Genomic DNA, 21,488 nt, shown 5'->3' with positions numbered 1-21,488 from the left:
TCCTGTTCTTCTCGGTGGGAATTTGACTGGGAGCAAAATTAGAGAAAACTAGAGTTACATTAGTTAATACATAAGTTAATACATAAGTTAAAGCATTCTAACAGAAGCTGTAACAGTAGGGAATCTATAGGATAAAATACAGTTGCTACTACCTGGATGGAATGTGATTGGCATGCATGGGGTCTATTCCACAGTGTTTCCCAGCACACAGCCTGCACCCTTAAGCACAAGCTAAGAGGGATGAGATGGGGAGTGGAGCAGAGTGAAGACACCACAGCCAGGCTCTGTGGCCGGGAAGGGCAGCTGATAGCACCATGTAGCGGATACATGAGCACTGTATCCACTGAGTAAGCACTCCAGATTTTATTTACTATACCTGAAGAGCAAAGTGAGAGAATTGTACACCAGTTAGTAACAAAAGCACATAGAGTCACTCAAGCTCCAACTAAATGTAAAAAAATAGTGTAAAAGTGAGTCAAGAATTGCTAGAAATTACAGGAGAGTCCATTATAACTTGTGGGATCAGAAGGGCTGAACCTGTACTTCTCTCCCATAGGGACACCTAATAGTGAGAATTTTATGAGCATTAAATTATTATCTTGAGCAGAAAACATGTTTATTTGAGCTTGTTTATTCCTTGTTTATTTGAGCTTGCCTCTATATTGCTTCAAATTTGTTTTTGCAGACAGTTACTATCACCAGCAATTTTCAAACCTTATCTATCATAATTTTATATTATCAGTGCGCTTGCTTATAAAGTGTCTTACTCTGTAAACTGTTTAGCATTAGTCCTTCAAGAATGCTAGCAGTTGCCAGCTGTGGATAACATATTTGACAAAAGCAGGGAGATCAGGTCTGCCTTTCTAAACTGTAATAAAGGATTTGATTCTGATTCTCTCGGCACAGGTACCCCTGAGCAAGTTAGTGGAATCACGTTCCAATATAGTGGAGTCCCAATAATTGGACACCGACAGACTGGTCAGGCACAAGGCTCTCGACTTTCCCAGGGCATTGGCAGATAAAGCAAACACAAAGGGTTCAATGAACTCCTCCACTTTTATATGACTTTCATCTGTATTACATGTGATATCCCTAATTCATACAGAAAATAATTTAAATTCAGGTATCAAGAAGATGCTCTATAGAAGTGTCTTCCTTCACACAACAATTTTCTTTAAAGTGCTTCTACTTAAAAGAACCCGTGCTGAATGTGCATTATTTATTTTTTATGTTTACACTAGGGATTGTGGGCATGTATGTAAGTCTATTTGCTTAAAACCTACCTGTCAAATGTGCCTCATTGTGAAAGATGTCCCTTATTTTAGACTCCAACCCGATGTTATGCTAAATTTATTCCTTTAAATTACTTATATCAGAAATGCTGAATCAGTATATTGAAGTGATTCAAAACGTTGCGCTGAGCCTGCTTTCCCTGTAGGGACCGTGACAGTGGGCCCCACTGCTGGGATTACATTCACTGCCAGTACCCTTCCTCATATAGCTGGCAGCATAAGAACTTTCCCATGGAAGATACATGCTGGGAAATAATACATTTCGGAGCCAAGTAAGAAGAGTTAACTCCATTGTCTTGAATATTTGATAGTCCAATGAATCCTGTGTTTCATTGTCCCTCCTCTCCTATTTGCCTATGGGACAAAGCTACATAGGCTAATCCTGAAGAAATTCTAAATGCTACTCTTAAAAAATATATATTTTTTTTCCTTCTCTGAGAAATGAATGTAAGGCTGACCAGATATGCCATCAACACAAGTAATCAGCTATTATATGTTGTATTTTTAATGTAAAAAATTCTTTTAAAAGGACTCTAAAACCCAATTAATTTAAAGAAGCCAAATGCAGTCCTTTACCATCACATCTCTGTAAATAACCTTGCTATACTGTAGATGACTTTGCACAAGGTCTCAGTTTGTTTCCACTGCCTATCAACTTTTCAATGCTCAGAAACCTAAAAGACAGCAGTAATGAAAATACTTTGTACAAAGCCCACAACACATCAAGCGTAATATATTGAGGATTAATTAAATACTTTACTGTGTGTGGGGTTTTTGTTATGTTTAAGATGCAAGTGCAGTATCATTGCAGTATCTGATACCTGTAGCAGCCTGACCATTTTTTATAGCAGCAGGAAGATTAATGTGGTTGTATAATAGCCTAATTAAGTATAAATTTGGTTTCTCAGGTGTCTGAAAAGTCCTTGAGGTTTCTGAAACAGAAAGATTAAGGAAAGGATTACTCTTTCTGAAACAAGAACTGGAAAATATTTGTTTCACAAAGAAGAATTTTATATTTTTTTTCTTTTAAAGAAGAATCAAAAATGCAAACAAAATGTCTTTAACAGAAAAGCTTTCCCCTCCTCCCCCCATTTTTAATGCAGAGTATTTAAGATGTCACTGTGATTCATAGACACACCTCTTTGGAAATTTTTCCATCCTATTGCAACAATAGAATATGTAAGGACAAAAATTTTTAATATTGAATAATTATTAGCATGTGCTTACAGTAATTTTTCCAGCTAAGCCATCATTCTCTGAGACAGAGGGTGACTTACTGCCCAGAAAATCCAGAGGCATCACTAAATTCTGGAAAAACAAGTAACAAATCATGTACTGAAGTGTAATGATTGGTAAGTAAGGATTCTTTTCATTCTCCAGAGGAAGAAAAATTTGCTAACAAGAAACAGTAGTTGCCTTTTAGTTACATACACACAATTCTTTTAAAGCATGAGCTCTTAACTAATGGAATTTCCTTACCAAGTAGAATCTTCAAAGAATTGTGTAGTTTATTTATGGTCTCATTTTGTTACATTTTGTTTCCTGTTGCTTTGTCTTCTTTTTAAGCCCAGGCTACATATGCTGGGCTTACCATATGATCAGTTTGAGTATTTTCAGCACTGAAGAAGATTTTCATCCTGCTTTTCTCTTCCCTGCTTGCAGAAAGTTCTTTGGGTTTTGTTTTTTGTGGGTTTTTTTGGTTTGTTTGGTTGGTTGGTTGGTTTTTGGGTTTTTTTGGGGGGATAAGGTGAAGGGAGGTGGCAGCAAATCCACAGATTTTTTGTAGACTTTCTATACTGTGTAGCAGAAACAGCTGAAAATTTAGGTTTGTTTCACCTTTTTCCTCATTGCTTTGGTAAATTCTCCATTCTGATTCTGGATGCTTCTAAATTTATTCTTCTTAATCATTACTACACCAAGAAAACAGATCTTAGAAAAGAGGAAATCATGTCCTCAATAATTTTATATTAATAGGGCTTGTTTCTTATTGATTGCCTGTTCCATTTTCCCTGTGCCATTATTTCTATTGGCTTTTTGTCCACTATGCATGACTTCTTACCACAGAAATTCTGAAAATTATTCAGAGTCTCTCTGCTCATTGTACTACATTTTTGCTCTTGAGTTTTGTCCCCAGAGCATGAAAATTTTCATTCTTCTCACTACTTCTCCTTTCAGTGCAAATTTAGTACATAGTTTTAAAATTCATTTCACTTGTTATGACAGTAAATTACTGAAAAAAGAATTCTAACAAATAAAAAACCTTTGGTACTTAATGCTCACAAAAAGCCAGCTACTGCAATTTGAAACACACTAGCTGTTTAACCTGCACTCCAGAAGCAAGCATTAAAATTATCTTTCATTTACATGGAAGATTTTGATAGTTTTCCTGCAAGACTTCTTTTTTCTATAAATCTTAGGAGTGTGGTTTTGATATGAAACAGAAACAAAAGCCTTGCAGTTTATCTGCAATGTGAGATTACCTCTGGCCACATCCAGGTTATTAAAAAAATTGTTCCTTCTGCATCTTCCAACTGATACACTGCTATCATGATACTTCATTGTTTCAAGGAATGTGAACAACCTGCCAGCAAGCATAATTACATAGGTTAGTTTTCCCTGTAGTTACAAAGTAAAATGTAAAGGAGAACATTTCTTTTTTTCTTGCAAAAGAGCCCCTCTCTCAACAAAAAACAAATCAAAAAAACCACAATATCCCAAAGGAAAAATCATTTCTTTAAAACTGTTTAGGCAAAATTATTAGAAATAGGAAATACGGAAGCAATCAAGAAGTCCATGAGCAAATAATATGCATATTTTGTATGCCTGGTTTAGGCAGTCCTTTTCTAATTTTCTGGCAGCTGGCTTCTCAAACTCTGCAGTGACATTTTGTTAACAAGCCATTCATTTACTGTGATGAATGGGCACAATTGTGATATTCTTTTGACTAAAACATGTCTTGTCCCGGTACTGGAAAACCTGTCATCTTCCCATAACTAGATCTATGACTACCACATGGACAGTAGTTTCACTACTGGAAATTACCCAGATTGACATTTTAAAAGAGATATTGCAGAGAATAATGTATAGAAATTTTATCCTCATACAGGTAACAAAAGGTGTTTGCTTTTGCATTCAGGCTTTCAATTTAACTGTCCCTCAGGGAAATCAGCAGAAGTTGTTCTAATGTGATATAGAACAATAAAAAGTATCCAGAAGAATCTTTCTCCAAAGCTACATGCATTACAGTACCCTTTTTTTAACTACACAGTAGGAGCTGCATCTGGTTCTTAAAACTGTACTTTTAAAACTTAACAAAAAAGATAAAAAGTAAAAAAGCTTTTGACGTTTATTACTTTAGCCAGACAACTCTTTCAATCAAATAATAGAAATTTAAATCCTGTTTTGTTTTGCTGTTTCATTAAAATTGTTTGTCTTTTGTCAGTTATCATCAAAACCTACATGGTTTTCAATAAGGGAAATTGACCACTCTGCAGTCTGCAGTTTTTACAGAAAAAGAACCCCAAACTCAAAACTAAACCAACAGTCTCAACATTGCAAATCTTGTCTTCCTCCTAAATGTCATTTAAAAGTGTTCAAATGAGCATATTGTGTTAATGAAATATAACCATCTGGGAAAATATTGCTATTTTATAAGATAATGCAAATTACTCTTTTTATAACATAAGACATCCTTGACAAGTTTATTCAGAGACATACAATTAACATAAACCATTGTAAATAATATATTATACAATTTATGTGTGTTTGGTCATTATTATGTAAATTTTGTGGTTTATGTTTCTAGAATCTGTCCCAGCCTCAGATATAGAAAGCTGCCAACATAGGTTTTGGGAAAATCTGAATTATCATGCATTGATTAATGTTCGTTTGTTTGTTTGGTTGGTCGGTTTTGGGGTTTTGTTTATCTGGATGGTTTTAGTTTTTATCTATGTTTGATTCAATTAGTTCACTTTTAAAATTATATGATGACTGCACATAAAAATGTACCTACGTCTTCAAATATCTTAAATATAGTAGTGGTTTCTGTATATCTGATTTAAACCAATAATAGTTTGCTCTGTATCTTTCATGGAAGGTCAGACACCATAAAAATATAAATTGTCAGCATAAATAGTTTTTAATTTTATGATCTTGTACAGGGGTATATTTTTCTATACTGCATTCCCTGATAGCAGTTTCAAAAAATTTCTTACAGAGACAAAAGCACTGTGATGTGTATATTTTTATACCTCTCTCTTCATAAAGCTATCCCTTTATTCTCAGGTGCCACTGCCTCACTCAGCATCTATGTCATTACATTTTGCCATTACCCAGGGGATTTTACTGCTGCTGCAAAATTGTAAGTTGCATCTTTATCACTACACCCGATAAATGTGTATACTGACAAGCCACCTTGCCACACTGCAGATATAATTCCACTACACTCACTCTGGTAAAGACTATAACCTAAAACAAAGCTTAATCATATCAAATACCCATTAATAGTAAATGTGGGTCAGAAGGGGAACATCAAAGATACTGACTATAGGCCAGATATTCCAAAACACTGAGCAAGAATATGCTTAGATTTAATGCTCACAGTGCTTTAGGTGAAGATACAAAGCTTAAGTCTTCCATTTGAAAGCCTCACTCAGAAGACATACAAAAAGATATCATTAAGAGTCTGTAGTTTCCAGGTAAAATCAGTTATCCACTTACTTCCGGTCTTTCAAATAATTGAGTAAAACTCAGGTTTGTTTGTTTGCTTGTTGTGGTTTTATTGTTTAGGGTTTTTTAATCCAGTGGTGAATCTGCCTGCTTCTTCAAGTGCCTTTATGTTAAATAAAAATTACATACAAAGAGTGAGATAGAGGTCCAGCTCCTTTCTGTGCATGAGTTGATTAAAAACCATATTTCAATTTTCCACTTAAGTGCCCTAACCATTGTGTAAGCTACTAAGTCTATTAGGATGGTTCCACTGTGCAGAACATAATTCAAGAATCATTGAGTCATACAAAGAAAGCATGAAAAGAAGCACAGATTTGCAGCTTTAGTTGTTACAGACCTTACCAACCTGGGTGGAAGCCTAAACCTAGTGCCGACTCATTGGGCAGCTTCTGTGTTTTAACCAGTAGAATTTGTCTGTAAAACCTGTTCTTTTTCTTCTATTTTCATATCAACTCTTCGAATCCCTACATTTCTTCTTGGTTTTTTGTTTATTTGTGGGTTATTTTGTTTTTGTTTTTGTTTGTTTGTTTGTTTGTTTTTGTGGTTTTTTTTCTGGGTCTTGTGCAGTAGCTGCAGTAGAAAAACTGAAAGTAACCTTCAGTATCTTATCATAACAAGTATGTCCATGGCAAAACCTCTTCAGGTAGAAAAAACACAAGAACTATTGTTTGCACCATTTTCTGAATTTCTAACTGGTGGTTATTTTTAATAATTACAGTAGATCAACTCATCTCTGTATATGTTTACACACACATATGTATACTTACAATAGCTGTTTACAAAAGTATCTCATACTAATACAAATTTTGTCTACTTCAGCCACATCAGATTATTCACAGGACTGCTGAGCTCTAACCAGTTCAGAAAAAGCCCTGTTACGTGCAGAAGCAAGAAGCACATCTCAAAGAAACTAAGGAAGCTTCTAGTTAAAGTATCTCTCAATTCAACTTTTTTTTTGTGCTTCAATCTTGAGTAGCAGGTGACAGAAGACTATCAGATTTATGATTTTGAATATATGCACCTATGTTTACTAGAAAATCTAAATTTGGTCTAAAAGCTCCACTGTATCTGAAATGTCTTTGGTTTTTTACAGTTTTGTATTAATCTAAGATCATTATTAGTCTTGCTGCGTATATATAAAATATATGTATATGTGTATTTGTGATATCTGTTTACTAACGTCCGATCATGCCTGCATGTGATGAAATTTTACAATAGAAACCATTTCAGAATGTACCAAATACTACTGGAAATATAGATTTAATTAACTTGAACAAAAGTCAAAAGAACTTTACATTAAAATACATACTCAAAGAGTATACCTTCTATATAAAATAGTTAACAGCTGCTATAAAGATTAAACAAAAAACCCACAAATCCTTCTAATTGTATATTACTACCTTGTGGGTTCCTATATGTGACACCACTCCTAAGTTATTGAAATCTACTGGTAGAATTTAAATATATTAGTACCATTAACACAACCAAACAATTCAAATATATTTTGTACATTATTTCTATGAATTGTTTTTAGAGCAGAGCAGAAGAATGCATGAGGCATATGCAGCTTTAGATGAGAAAAGATGACAAAGGATTTATGAAGGTAGGTATGTTTGTTTTGGTAGGAATTAAACCCCGTGGAGTCCCATACTGCAAAATCATCCCTGACTGAACAGAGAATTGATACTCTCAATTTATATAAGGCAATTTATATAAGGACCTGGAAGACTGGGTTTTCTGATAAGTTTACTAATTCATGTTTTACAAGGACTTCTTTAGCAGTAATTCTTAGATGTCTGCATAATAAACTTTTCAAAACCAGAGATACATTTATGCAGATTTTCTTACAGTAACATGTAGTTAACATATGTAATAGAACAGGGCCCTGTAGACACCCACTTCCATCTCAGAGCAGGGTGGCCTTGACCACGTTATTTGCAGTAAGTTTGTTATTCCCCAGACCATGTCTGAGCTCTTCTGTGAGCATGATAGCTGGTGTGGGAAAAACACTCTGAAAAGCATGCAGGCAGTCAGACAGGAGTGTGCCAGTGTTCAAGGCCATGGATTGGCTTTTAGGTTTACTGGGATAGATGCAGTCTGAGAAGCATAATCCTGTGAATCTCCTATTCTTAAGTAATAATTTTTAATTTGGGACCTTATTGCCTAAAAAATACTGTTGTTTAAGAGAAAGCAGTTTGGAGTCTCTTTGGAGAGAGTAGTTTAACAGTCACCCAAAAGTCAGAATATTCATCCAAATATCTGAATGCAGAGCCTGAGTTTTCTTATCAGCACCTCTTTTTGTACCAATTTTACATGAAACAGCCTTTGCATGAGTTAGGGTCTGGTACTCATTCTTCTTGGACCAGCACTTCACTTTCCTGAAGAGTTGCAGGTCTTCCGCACAGATTCAGGGTGTTGGTTTCGCCTGCATTTTCTTTAGCCCCTGTATAATAATTTTGCTTGATAAGGCCATTTTGGCAGATTTTGATTTTTAAAAAAATTTCCATGTGAATAAGATTGGCTTTATAGACAAAAAGTGAAATACTAATAAAAATATTTGGATAAAATGTTGAACATATGTTTAACAGAATATGTATTTCCCCAAAATCCAGACAGCAATATTAAAAAGGTTTTTTTGACATACTTGAAAATGGAAAAAAATTGTTATTAAAATAAATATTTATTTCTCATTTTTCCCTTTCTTTTATGGGTGATAAGTCTGAAGAATATTTTAAAAAAGAAAAGCAATTCAAACAAGACTCAGAAAGCTTTAGAATGAAGCACTTCAACTTCTTGCAATACTTTGCATTTATTATTCAATCATGATCATGAAATTGACAAACATTCAGGTTAAGTTCCATGCTTATGGATCTGCTACTACCGTGGATCTACTATGGATCTACTACTGAAGTGAATGTTAATCCACAAAAAACCAATTTTTATTAAGAGTTACAATACTTATTGGAAATACAATAGCTGCTTTCTTAAAATCTGCGGGGTCATAGAGAAACGTTTCAGTGACACTTTATGCTGTGGAAAATTCAGGACAATGGCAACTTCCAGGACTTGCATGAATACTATCATCCCTGGCGTTTCACCAGATATTTCTTGAATATCTCATGAATTTCTAAGGCTTCAATAATTCCACACATGGATCCTTTCTTTTTTGACCTATGTTGTCATGCAGATATTCTTTTAAGGACACTTTTGAAGGAGAGGTTTTGTTTTTCTTCTCTTCATCCTCCTATAAATTAAGTGATCTACTGAAAAAGTACACCTGAAAATGGCTATTCTTTCCATGTATCTTATGATCATGTATCTTCAGTCTCTTTTCATTGACTCCGAAATGGAATTAATCAACATAGTTTGTCTTGGACTACATATCAAATTTAAAGACAGTAAATGTTTGCCAAGATAAATCTTGTTCTGAGTCAATGATAAATGGAACACCTTAGCCTTTATATTTCTCAGTAAAAAGTGTGAAAATTGATTTAATATGTGCCCGTAGCCTGTAGAAAGTTATATAGTTTTTATTCATAAATACACATGTGAAATACAGCACATCCTATAGTGGAGTAAAAGGGGGAAAATAATTGATGCAATTGCAATTTTTTTCTGTTTCTTGTTAGGATTTGGAATATTACAAAGAGTACAATGTAGATCTAAAACAATTACCTATATTTACACTTGAATTATTCAAAGAAGTCAGAGAAAAGAGTCTTCATAAAGTCTGATTAATAACAAAAAAAATCAAACATCTAAAAATCTGTAAAATTACAGTATTTTCTAACAGATTAAAAAATCCTCAGTTGAAGACAAAATTACATATTTCAGTATATATGTATTTCTGATATATAGAAAGATTCTATAAAGAGTTACATTATAGATGTTCAGATACATCTATAGTGTAACTCTTTCAAAGAACCTAGTGGAACTGAATATTTGCATTTATCAAAGACCAACTTTTGTCAAAATTATTTCGTCTTTTGAATGTTGAGAATATATATTCTGTTCGCCTAATCTTTTATTTACTTCTTAATTTTCAAAACTCTTGACTCCACTGTATTGTCATAGGAATTTTAATTGCTCTATTTTCTTGATACAGACTGAAAAAAAAGAATTCATTATTAAAAATATGAAAGATATGACCAGTTTTCACAACCCCTTTGCTGTCTTTCAAAGTAAAAAACCCAACCCAATATTTTAGTGGGTTTCACTAAAATTATTATGTTCAGCATTACCATTTGCTGTCTTAGTTCCATGGTAAAGCCATTATACATGTACTACATGTATTGCAAAAGTTCACAATACTTAGCTCAATATAGCACCACTCCTGCTAATTAAATATTTTAAATTTGCAGGAAAGCAAATGCTTAGTGAAGCCCTTTAGCTTTGCAATAAATTGATGGGGGGGGGGGCACTGATTTTCTGATTGATTCAGGTAATATGAATAAATTATTAATCCTTATGGTAGCAAAGAAAATTAATCTTTTGAGCACAATAAAATTAAAAGGTTTTGGCTTGCCTGATCTCAACAAAGTAAGATGAATTTTTAATACAGTAAATTAATTAGGCACATAATGAGGAATAGAATGCATAATAACTCTAATTCTGATAAATAGCAAAATAGTTCAGATCCTCAAAGAAATAAATATCATCCATCACAAACACACCTTAAATTCTGTTTGTTAGGGAATATTAATGGTAAGAGAGCTTGCACAGAAGAGTTAGATAAATTCTATTTGCTGATTTTGTTCAGCGCAATTACATTATGTGCTGACCCTCATCTGTAACTTTTTGTGAAAATGATTTTAGGGCATTATTCATTTCTGAAGGTGGTAATGTACCATAAAGGATTTGTATTATCATTAAACATACTGTCTACGCCAGGTGTTACATGTTATTTGCTTCTGCCCTGAAGATCATTTAACAGCTTATAAATCTTTATGGCCCCATGATGTTTTGCTACAATAATTTGCATCTTTAAATAGCTTCTGAATTATGCATTCTAAAAATAAGTAAAAACAAACATTTTTGTTATTAAAGAATATATATTTTCTGTTTCACAATAGCCTTATTTACAAATGTCAAGCAATACTAGTATGGGAAAAAATAAAGTTGATTAGGAATGCAAAACCAATTTTTTCCTAACTTTGGACAGCATAAAGGTATTTCAATGCAGATTAAGTAGTTAATCAGTTTAAGATGTTCTTTTATGAGGACTGCATAACTATTTCAGTAGAACATTGTGGATGCTATCTATAAGTGTGCTTTGAAATCTAGGAAGTAAATATTTATAAATAAAATCTAATATAATACCTTCTATAACATAAAATGGATTTGGAATTTAAAAAGTAACTGATTTGATAAATTTGTCATGACATCTTGTTCTCTGTGTATCTCTATTTTAATGGATAGGTTTATGAACCCAGAGGAGGCTACTGCAAAGTCAGGGGCTTGTCTTTTTTAGTGCATACAGTCTGAACCACCATAGGAGAGGGAAACTTTGAGAAAAACTGGGCTCGTGTTTTCAAAGAGCATTTCAGAATGGAATGCTTACAGAACAGTAGAAACAACAGGGATTTTATATCAGGAAGGAAAATTCCTTAGGGTAGCATGAAGAGATCAGAATTCACAAAAAAAGATTTCCTATGAATAAGGAACAGAATTTTACTTTGCTACTTTTTCCTCAGCTCTGGTCAGCTTGTACCTCCTTTTCATTACTTACAATGTCTTGGTGTTTCTGATGTTGCTGTCTTAGTGGTCATTTGGTGATCTGGGTGATTCATGTGCCTACTTTGAACTGTCTTTTCAGTTCCAGCTGAAATTCATGGGAGAGTCCCCACTGACTTAATTTAGTACATCTGAGCCCTCCCTTTTCAACAGAAGGTAATGTCAAAATCTATCATGTTTCAGTTGCAATTTTTGAAATTTCTTACGTATATAGCGTTAGTATGCCTGTGCAGATTATGCCCATATATTGTATATGATGACTAATAGATATTTATTAGTAAAATAATTTGAAAATAGATGGTGAAACATACATTGACTTTTATCTTAGTTAATATAAGATAATTATCATAAACTCCACTGCAAAACTTACATTACTTTCTCCTGCTCTTATTCACTAAGTCATTGTTTTATCTATATTTTCAGTTATTATTTATTTTCTTTACAAAAGATATTCTATACACTCACAGTAGTAATATTGATTCTCTCATCTGTAACTTAAAGTTGGTATTTTTTTAGATGAAGCTTTCACAATATTCTGACAGGCTAATTCTTTAAATTTCTATAAAAATTAGAGACTATACACTACATATAAATTATTTTCTTTAATAATTAAAAAAAGCAACAAAGGCAAAAACTCTGTGCCCTCAGTACCATTAGAATAACTTATTTATGTAATAAAATATGTATATATTCTAAATAGGAGATAGGTATTCTACATAGGAGATGGTCAAAGATGGTGATATGAGCATAGGTCTAAAATTCCTGAAAAATAATTTAGATGGTGTTTAAGAAATTTAAAAATTATCAATTTGATCTTCACAACAAATGTGATACATATCACTCCAGACTATGTGCAGAATGCAGTTTATTAGGAAATAAATTTATCTATATTTAAAAGTATGAAGTTAGGGCTGCAGATACATTTTATGAGTGATAACAGAGTCTATTCCTTGTATAGTGTTCTGCATAGTGCTTCATAGGGAGTGAATATAAGCTGTTGGTCATTATTCATTATTGACAAAAAACTCCTAAGAAAACAGTATTAAAAATATTTGGTGTTAAAATAATGAAAAAAAAAGCCTATTGAAAGTCTTGTCATGTAGTGTTTAATCCTGTTAGTCATAGTAATAAAAATGCATAAAATAGAAAAATAACTTCAAGCCATTAGAAAAGATCTGTTCTGTAAATCCTAATTCTCTGATAATAACCTACTACAGAAGTGGTTTATGTCTTTCATATGCCATCTTTCTCATATGTCATCTGTCTATCTGTTCATATTCTAATTATAGTAAAGGATAAATCTAGTACACCAAAAAAAAGTTTTTGATCAATTTTCTCTTTTTGAACTAAAAACTAACACAAAACTCTCACTTTTTAACAATTATATTCTAAATTATATATAATTTGTGATTTTACATTTCCATAGATCTGAAGTCAAGCATTTAGTACTGACAGCTATCTTGTTTAGTTTTATCCTTAGGGTTCGGATATTTAGGCCTGAGAACGCACCAATCAGAAAGTTGTAACTAAGGTGTGACTTTTCCTTGCTTGCTCTTGCCTGATGGTTTTATGCTGTTGCAGTCTTCCCTGCTACTTATTGAATATATGCGATCAGGCCCTAAGCCAAGACAGGTGATTTCCAAAAAGCAGCAACGAAGTTGGTGTAAGATCTAGAGAATAAATCCTGTGAGGAAATGGTGAGAAAACTGGGATTCTGTAGCCTGCAGAAAAGGAGGATCATGGAGACTCTTATTGCTCTGTAACACCTACCCGAAGTTGTGGGAGGGTGAGTGTTGGTCTCTTTTCCAAAGTAACAAGAAACAGGATGAGAGGAAATGGCCTCAAGCTGTGTCAGGGAAGGTTTAGCTTGAATATTAAGAAAAAACTTCTTCACTAAAATGGTGGTCAAGCACTGGACAAGGCTATCCAGGGAGTGATGGAAACACCATTCATGGTGTGATGAGTCCAATGACTGGTGTGAGGCTATCTATGACTACAGGTTGTTCAGATGACACAGGCAAGGAAGGAAGGGCAGAGACATGCTCGCTACATCAAGACATGGATAGTGTAAAGAGCTCTCTGAAAAACAGCCATAAACAGTTTGAAAGCTTGTGGGTAAAAATCAGAGACTCGGGCAGCAAAGGGAGCCTTTTGACTGGTGTCCACTACAAGGTGCCTGTTGCTGAAGCTTCTTTACTCCAGCTCTAGGAGGTAACATGCTTGCAGATACTTGTCCTGCTGGCAGACTTCAATCAGCCTGGCACCTGCTGAAAACGTGGCATAGATAATCTTGGAATGCATGGAGGGTAACGTCCTACAGCAGCTTACAGACAGCCCTGCAGGAAGGGATGTGATACCATACCTGATGATCCCCAATGCAGCTGAACTAATTGGTGATGACAGTAGTGGAGGCAGCCTGGGCTGACCATAATCATACACTGGTGGAGTTTACAGTTCTGAGGAATGTGGGTCAGGCATAGGGCAAACTCAGGACCCTGAATTTTGGGAAAGAAAACTTCCACATGTTCTATTTTCTAGATTGTTTCTCAGACAAATAAGGGCAGCTATTGGGACAGATTTTTATATTAGTTGTACATACTCTTTGGAGCTATTTGAACAAATAGAATTAGATACTATAATAAAAAAACTCCCTTTTCCCTGACAATCTGAATTACGCTGGTAATTCATTACCAATTGCACTGCCTGCAATCAGAAAACAACACAAAATAACTCTGTCTAGTGATTAGTGTCTAAAAGTCTCATGCAGGATGCAAATTAAAATGACTAGATGAATTACCTCTGGGATTACAAAACAGACTTGACAAAGCTACCAATTTGGATTTTCCGTGGTACTTATGCTTTCATAATTGCATTTAATCTTTTTTGTCCATTTTTATTTCTGTATTGATGAGGTCTTAAGGATCATTCAGCTCGATGGTTAGCTTTTCCTGGAGAGGAAGAAAGGGCTAAAATGTCTTCACTCTCTTTTCTAACAAGTTACTTCTTCAGCCTTGCTTATTAAACTCAACAGATTAAATCTTGCATACCTCTAGGCTGTACTGCCTGACTACATCAGGATACCAATCCTCTCTTTCAACACATACTTGCCTCTCAACTTGCTGCAACTGCCTATATCAACAACCCAGTTCTAAATCCTTAGTCACTGCAAATCTACAGGACTCCTGAAAAAGGGTTGTAAACCACAGCAACTCTACTGCAGCAAGAGTAGAGAGTGCTCCTAAGTCCTTCTCACGCACTGACCTTTCCCACTTAATAAATAAAAGCATATGTGCGGTGGAGTAGATCCCTCACATTTTCTTAAGCATTTCAATACATATCTTAGGACTTGATTAACATATTCTTCAATTTAGTGAAACTCCAGAAATCTAAAGAAAACACCACCTAAAGAAGTGTCGTGGTTTGACACTGGCACAATGCCAGTGCCTCCATGAAAATACATTCTCCCTGGACACATAGTTTCTCATTAATAGTAGTTTCCTATGTCTGACTTTGGCTTTTTTTTCCTGAGTTAAAAATTCTAAAGATATCCATATACTCTAATGAAGGATCCTTCTCTACTGGATCTTCAGTGTTTCAGGTTGGAAGTGGTGTGGATGATCTAAGAGTTTTAAAATTTAGGCAGTCTGAACAGCAACTCAAAATGCACTGCTATTAGCACATGTAAGTTTAAATTCCTGAGGTGTTACAAAATATTAAAGAGCACTTGTCTTTATGTACAATAAGAAAAAAAATTCTTCTATGTTAGGAATAATGTTTTTTCTCTAAACATTATCAGGAAGATTCTAACTATCATGAAAATTAATTTGCTTCCTAGGAAGCTGAAGGCATATTTTACCACGCAGAAGTTATTTAATGCTAAAGAGAGTTCAGACTCAAAGTTCTACTGATTTTCTGCACAATTTTCATTGCTAGTTTTGCCTTTGCAATTAAAAATAATGACGGACTGATATAAAATATATGCAAAAGTAACAAGAAAATGAGGTATCAAATTACTATTGCTTCAATGGGAGAATAAACTAAGTTGGTAAAGCGTTATTTGAAAATTATTCAAAATTATTCAGTAATCAACACTCTTTTACACTGAGCACAAGTTGCCAGTGACTGACAATGATAAATGATATTTATTTATGTTATTCAGTTGATGATAATGTGCAATTCACATATGAATAACTTTATCTAACCATTATATTTTCCAAGTTCTTTATATTGTTTAACTATCATTTAGTAATGGACAGTTCCTGAATAGCATGCAAGAGTCTGAACTTTTCTTCCAAATTCAAAGAATGCAGAAGTTCCTTCACTTTTTTTTTTTTTTTGGTTCAAAGAGTGATATATAATTTGACATTTTATCCATATATTTCAGTTTAAATTCTCTACTGAAAATATTACAGATATACAGTAAAGCATTCTCTTTTTTTACGCCCTTTAAGGTTGTTAGCTGTTGTTAGATGACAATGAAATATATCTTAAAGGAAAAAAGTATACTGTGTGACCCAAACTTCCACAGATGTAAGGCAGAGGAATCCTCAGAATTCAAATTATCTGTGTACAGGACAATTCAATCTAAGGATGTGACACATCATTTTTACAGTAAGAAATTGATAGGGCTACATTTTTGCTTGTTTTATTATTGAATTCATTGACCTGTATGACATCTAAAATATTTATGTTCAAGTTAATCACAAATTTGAATAAGCTTATTGTCTATTAGCAATTCCACTTACTGTTTATTTAATTATACAACTTCCTCTGATCTTAGCTATCTAGCAATCCTTTGACTTCATGAAGAATCCCAATTTTTTTTCTGTGTAAATTCCAGACCCTCACTGAAGCCAATGATTACAATATTTTAATATTTTAATGTTCAAACATTATCTTTCTAAAGATAATTTCTCTCTGATTTTCAATCATATGGACACACATATATATTTTTTATTTTCTTTCTAAATGGTATTCATTCTTTGTGTATATCTAAGAAAGATGACTCCTTCCTTCTCCATTTTCAATATTGAAATGTTTGTCTTTTCCTCTGAAATTTTACCTTTGTGTATATTTTCTTTCCTCCATCCCCCTCCAGTTCACCTACATACACATATTGAGAAATAAAATATATTAGCAGTTTGTAGGCTTTTTTTTTCTAATTTAGAAACTCTGACAAGACAAATTTTTATTTGTGGAGAAAGTAGAAAGCCTATGAAGTTTATAGGTTCCCCATGATCTTTCAGAAAAATACCTAGATTTTATTTTCTTAGCAGCTCCTGTTTTATTTTTTCCTCGTAGGGTCACAATATGAAGTAGAACAAAGACCTTAAAAAGGCTAATCAGATATTATAAAATAACAGTTTTATATGTCTTCACTCAATTTAATTTTAGCCGCCTAAAAATTAAGCCTGTAAGACTTTGTCTGTACTACCAAATTAAAGATGATCTGAGCCCCAGACCTAAAATCAAAAGTAAAATGTTTGGAATCCATGATACTTAAAGCCCGTATTCCTTGTGCCAGATTTGCATGAAGATGGAAAAATGGAATAATCAAAACCAATGAGAAAATTGCTAAAGAGTTAACAATATGAAAAAGAGCTAAACAATATAAAAAATAAGTGTTTAGTATTGGATCGTACTTCCTGTCCTGCTTTTGTTGTGCAGCTAGTATGTACCTTATGTCTACATCTATTACATAAACTCCTTCTGCTACTAAGGTAGAGACACATATTTCTGTTGCTTTGTGGGTTTTGGTGGGGTTGTCTTTGAAAAAGAAAAAAAAAACCTAGACTTGACTTGAAGACTCAGGAGACACCACCCTTCCTGGCTGGCTGGAGGAGAGTCTGCTGTGGTTCTCAGATTTGTTTCCTGTCAGCAGTGAGGATGAGTGTGCATTCACAAAAAGCTTGCCCCAACAAATACACATTATATGGACCTAGAAGCACACAAGAAAAGGTGGACAGAACTTTTACAGGCATACCCACAAACATAAACAGAATACAAATAAACATGAGCAACCGAAATTGGGCCAGCCTTATTCCTCCTTAGGGCTATCCACTAGTAAGTTTGTGTATCGGAATGTATGCATACCGCCACCAAGTCAGATGCCCAGTCACATTCACTGATCCTTCAAACACTGGCTTTCAGATCATCCAGTTTCCATGTCCAGAGCTTGGGTGTTTCACCTGGTCTCCAGCTTACAGGCTATGTCTTTCCAGATGCTGGCCTCCATCTCCTTCCCTGTTAATCCTGAAACTTAATAGTGAACCACCTGTGTTGTGCCCCCAACACAAAGAGAATAGAAAGTAGTTAGGAATAGAGTCTGATAAGAGGATAGGATGGATTGTGACAATCAGTTACACTAGAATATTCATTAAATCATCTTCAGTAAAAAACTTTCTTAAATATAAGTATTTAACGGACATACTATTCCATTGTCTTTGCAATGGTGACAAGTGTTCATCTGCAATCTCTTGTTTTACACAACAATCGTGCAGTTTTAAGATATCCACTGACTTAATATTTGGTATGGAAATAGAAATGAAGTCTTTGATTCTCTCTAATTAAGATTAATTCTGTATGACAAAAAAAAAATCATCGTAAGAATAACCTTTAATTTCCTATGTGTGAGTGATTACACTGCAAATTCTCTTAGGTAGCCGACTTTTCCCTTCTGATTAAATGAAGTTCACTGCCTTATGGATAAGGTGCAGTGCTCATCTGAATCTCAGGGATTTAAACATTACTTCTAATATGGATGAACTTAGTCTTGCAAAACTGAATGGTGTAATATACAGCTTCACAACATTCACACTTCTAGAGGGTTGACCCTGGCTGGATGTCAGGCATCCGCCAAATCGCTCTCCCACTTCCCTTCACAACTGGACAGGGAAGAGAAAATATAAGGAAGGGTTCATGGGTTGAGATAATGTCCCAAAGACATATCACTCACCAAATACCATCACGGACAATACAGGTTTGAATTTGGGATATTAATTGAATTTATTACTAAAAAAAACAGAGCAGGATATTGCTTCATCTTCACCCAGCTGTTACAAATTAGTGTTTTGAGATCACTAAAAGAATCACCAGGAAAGGTATCAGTAAAAGCAGATTTAGTATAAAGTGACAACACTGACTGCTGTGGACCGGAAGATTTCAAAGGTTCTCATTTTGGACTGCTGTTTATAGGCTGCAACAGGGTGGGCTTTGGTCATAACCGTGTTTCTTCCTGGCCACACTTTGGATCAACAACTCTTTTGAAAAGTGTGAGCACAAGAATGTTATTCTATTCAGGCCAAAAAAAAAAAAAAAGAGTCCAGAGGCTGTTTACAAGAAAAAAAAAAAGCTCATTAGACTGCGCCAGCTCCTGGGAGCAGCTGTTGTTTCCAATGTTTCCAATAAGCTCAAGAGGAGCTCAGCCCAGGTGCTGTTCATCAAGTGCCAAGGCCTAATGAGCAGTTCTCAAATCATAGAGTGAAAGGCCTGAAAAAGGGGAGTGGGGGGAGGATTCACTACCGCACCTCCTTCTTAGCTCTGCCTTCTTTCCCCAGAGGTGCAGGGAGACAGGCAACAGGGGTTACAGCTGGTTCACCACACACAGTTTCTCTGCTGCTCAGGGAGAAGAGTCCTTCCCCTGCTACAGCATGGATTCCCTGTGGGGTCACAAATTCTGACAGCAAAGCTGCTCCAGGGTAGGTTACTCTCACCACAGGTCTGCAGGTCCCTGCCAGAAATCTGCTCTGACATGTGTCTTTCATGAGTTCACAGCCTCCTCTCCTGTTCTCGTGTTGGTCCCCTCCGTGGGCTGCAGTTGCATCTCTGGATCCCTGTGTTCCTCCGTGGGCTGCAGGGGCACAGCTGCCTCACCATGGCACCACAGGCTGCAGGGGAATCTCAGCTCCAGAACCTGGAGCACCTCTTTCCCCCACTTCTTCACTGCCCCGAGTGTCTGCAGAGCTGTTCCTTTCACATATTCTCACTCCACTTTTCTCTGAGAGCAATTACTTGTGCACAATAATTTATTTTTCTTCTTCTTAAATATTTTATCATAGAGGTGTTTTCATCATCTCTGATTGTCTCCAGCTTTGGCCAGCAGCACATCCACCCTGGATCTGGCTGGCATTGGTTCTGCTGGACATGGAGGAAACTATTAGCACCTTCTGTAGAGAAAAAACTGGCCATGCAAACCTAATACATTTTCGAAGTCTGTTACTAGTTAACATATCTTAAAACATAAAGAAGCACAGGAGACAGATGCTTCTACTTACCAGTTCTGTCAGTTAATTCTAAATAATATTATCAAGGTGGCTTTCGAGACCATGAGCCAAATTTCTCTAAATGCCTGCTTCAAAGGGCAACTCATGTCCTTTAAAAATCAAGTGGAAAAGATTCTTTACAACTTGTAACTCTAAGGTAAACTACATGATACAAAAGACAAAACCTGAATTAAACACAAACATGACAATCTTTAGATACATTGTATAGAAATAGAATCACAGGGGAAAAAATAGCCTGGTGGTTAAAGTCCTTTTCTGTTGATCATTATAAATGTAACTCTCAGAAAATGGGAACTATTTTAAAGTTGAAGCTCACCTGTAAAATCAATATCAAAAGCAGCAGCAACAACAGAAGATCAACACTTTTAAAGAATGTTATGATTCTTTCTTAAGTATTAGTTGATGAGCTTTCTGTTTGTATGTGTATATAAATATTTAAAAAAAACATCTCTTCCAGGAAAGATAATGAAGGTGGTCCACCAACAGTGACTGATGTCTTATCACACAGAATAAATTCATGTGTTTTCTAAGTAATCTTTTCTCTTGCATTTCCTTATTTTAGACAGCTCATTCTAAATCTCCTTTGCTCTTGGTGGTTGTCATTTTTGCAGACTTACTTTAAGTTCCCTATAAGTGCATCTCAAATACTCTTTCTTCATCAGACAATACTTCACCTCACCCACTGTGAAATCTTATGATTCAGTCATCCTGAAATATAATAAAATCTTTCTTCCTTCCTTTCCTACTCTCTATTTTATCATAACAAGCCCAACTGGCTTCAACATATGTAAGCCTTTTCACTCCAGGATATGGTGTCAGTGACTGACAAAAAGGCTTCAAAGAGTAAAAGAACCGTTTCTCACTTCAACTTAAATAGCAACAACTGAAACAAAAAAAATACTGAATGAAGTGATAAAAAAAAAAATCCACTTATGCACATAGCCTCTGGATACTTGCCTTTTACATTTTTTCCTCATCTGAGTTAATCACATTTCTATTTGGAAAAGAAAAAACAACCCACACTGTTTTTCTGTGACAGTGTCTCATTGGCTCAGTCTTTTCTCTCTGTCACATATAGACTTATTAATTAATTCACATCTTTATACATATTAGTTTCTGTACTTCATAGTTCTTAATTCAGAAATGCTGAGGTTCTGCAGTTTTCTTTGATACTAGTTTTAGTCTTGAGGAAAAAAAATCCTGTTTTCCAGATTAAACAGAGAGGTATATTCAAATTAACCATTTTTCCATGGATCTATCAAAGACTTTTAATAAGATATCCGTGCTTATGTCTGTTGCTGTTCCATTTTGTGTTAATCTTGACCTAACAGGTTCTGTTTGATTTAATTCTATGCAATCAGAATAATATCATTACTCTAAAAAAAAGACATATAAAATATAAATTTTCTCATTTCTTTTATGAAGGAAAGTATTTTGTGCATTCCCCCCCCCC

Source organism: Geospiza fortis, unplaced genomic scaffold, assembly GCF_000277835.1.
Source record: "Geospiza fortis unplaced genomic scaffold, GeoFor_1.0 scaffold191, whole genome shotgun sequence".
Lineage (NCBI taxonomy): Eukaryota > Metazoa > Chordata > Aves > Passeriformes > Thraupidae > Geospiza > Geospiza fortis.
Note: the sequence above shows the minus strand (reverse complement) of the source record.